General features: G+C 29.5%; 1 non-coding gene across 1 annotated transcript; it reads left to right on the top strand.

Moving 5' to 3' along the window:
- Nucleotides 1-313: 313 nt before the first annotated feature.
- LOC114579885 lies at nt 314-420 on the top strand. Its single transcript, XR_003701118.1, has one exon. It is a non-coding gene; the product is annotated as a small nucleolar RNA R71 (small nucleolar RNA).
- Nucleotides 421-2,592: the final 2,172 nt, after the last annotated feature.

Below are 2,592 nucleotides of genomic sequence, written 5' to 3'. Positions count from 1 at the left end.
AATTCAAATCATTCTCTTATAAATGGAGAGATGATCCCAATACTAAACTAACTCGAAGATTATCTAACTACTTAGACATATAAGCTACCTGAGCAATATAAATAGGTAAAACATCCTACTCATAAAACACTAGCTACTTTCTTAGGATTCACCCTATCATAACTAAAAGTTATTTGTTTTCATTTTCTCTATCAAGACATAAGCCTCATCAAAATATTTTGACATTAAAGATCATCTAGAAGTTGCATCAATTATTTACCTAAGGGATTCTACAAGAAAATTATAAAAAGTTTTAATAACCAACCAATCTAGCAAAATATGTTGAGAGCACTTTCTAATCATCTCCTTAAATTTTTCCTAGCTCTCATAAATTGACTCTCCATAAAATTGGGAAAAAGAAGTAATATCACTCCTAAACTTTACAATTTTAGAAGATGGAAAGTACTTAGAGATAATTCAAATAGATGTATGTCAAATAGAATCATTATTGATTCCATTATAACAAATGTTGCATAAATTTCTAAAAAACCTTGCTAAATATAAGTCGGGGTCCTCAAAAGTAGTTTTTCTAAACTAAGACTTCTAAACCATTTGGATCTTGTAGGATTTAGCTCAAAAGTATTTTCTTGGATTGTAGATCAGTTGATACTCTGATGAATTTTTTCAACTATGGGATCAGCACACTCCCTAAGAGGTCTAGGATGGTTCTGATTTGGATTTAGTTTGGCCATTCCTATAACTAAAATCTATTTAGTTTTTAAAAATTTTTATGGGTTATTTCTATTACTAGTTCAAATAATAATGGTCCTTTATTGGATTTACTATGTATACAACAACAATAAATAGGAAATAAAATCCAATATAACAACTTAAAAATAATAATTATAAAAAAATAAGTTCACAGTTTCACTAGTGACAGCAATAATAATAAATACCAAAATAAATTAAGTAGGGTTAAATATACAACATTTTTTGGATAATATAAAGATAATTACAAAAGCATACATTATTTCCCCAATAACAACGCCAAAAAATTAGTTTTTGGGCAAGTTATCTGCTTCTTATGAATTGACTTGGTATTATGAATATATATTTTATAAGCTCTTAAATAACACAATCGTATGTGTTGATCAAGTAATAAGATGTATGAGAGAGTGTCAATCCTATGAGAAAATATGATGCTACAGTTGACTCTAGTACTATCCACATAAGCTATTAAATTTATCCTATGCAATGAAAAAAAGAACAAATATTATAACTACTGAGAAATGCATAAAATAGTGAAGATACATATAATTAAAGATGTTTTAAGCTAATGATAGTGAATGAACCTATGTTTTCCTAACCATAATCATTTATAATAGCACTGGATCAGGCATAAATACCCTTAGATCTATGTCAACCTTATAAAGGTGTAAAGAAAGATTTATGATCTTTCTACAATGATATTATCTCCATAAAATCTAGAATCTTACTCATCTTATATCTAAGTATAAAAGCATTCCATCTCAATTCTCCTAATTTTTTTAACATTCCTCTACTAAAGTAATGTATCACACTAGTTTTTAAATTTATACATGGTCATTGCATAAATTAAATAAAGCATAAGAGAAATTGAGAATTGTGATTAACCTTTATGTACAAGAGTCTATATTAGAATATACATAGATTATTCATATCATCATCCCAAAATAAGAAGTTTAGGGCTATAGAAATAATTTGGAGCAAAACATTTTTCATTACTTGCTTAAAAAAGGTTACAAATAGAAAAGATGAAGAAAATATCACCCATAATGGAGAATCCTAAATAGATCCTGCAAATGGAGTCTCCCATAAGTGAACCCTCCTTACAACTTCACTTTCCACACTCCTTTCCACTCTTAAGTGTTATTTTACTCACTATAAGGATGACTAGCCACTCCACTAAACTTATCTCATTATCCTCTAGTATCGCTCTATGGACTTTAGGATGGACTCATAAAAAACGCAATAATAACTATTTATTTTTATATAAATAGACTCATGCATCACGTCACTCGAAAGGGTGGCACCACGGTGTTAAAATATGAATTAGCACCTTGGAACTACTAAATTAGCTTAGTTGCAGCATTGGACTAACCAGGCATGATGCATGATCAATTTGGTGTTATGCTTTCTTTCATAACTACTCTACTTTGACATTGCAAAAGATTGGGCACTATATTGCTTTTCTTATCTTTCATTGTTGTGGTGCTTTAGAGGTTGGCACTTCAAGTTTGAATTATTGATGAATTTGACAGTGTAGAGCACTGCAGTGTTCCTTTTATGGAGTAGAGGTGCTCATAGCATTGTGGCGATGGCATTTATTCTAGCAAGGCTCTAAATTAAATTCAATTTTTTTGAGACTGTGGTGCTATAATGTATGGTTTTGACAATGGGCATTGTAGGCTTACTGACACTGATGTTCGGGGTGTTGCATAGTTAATTCTAACTTTGTAAATTTTCATCATTTTTTCTAAGACATTCTTGCACAACATCAACTAAAAAAATATTTTTATTGGAATTTAACTCAATAAAAAATAAGTATAATTTTCACTTAATACATATTATCTT

The sequence above is a fragment of the Dendrobium catenatum genome, unplaced genomic scaffold (genome assembly GCF_001605985.2).
Source record: "Dendrobium catenatum unplaced genomic scaffold, ASM160598v2 fragScaff_scaffold_681, whole genome shotgun sequence".
Classification (NCBI taxonomy): domain Eukaryota; kingdom Viridiplantae; phylum Streptophyta; class Magnoliopsida; order Asparagales; family Orchidaceae; genus Dendrobium; species Dendrobium catenatum.
This window is presented reverse-complemented; position numbering and strand designations above follow the sequence as displayed.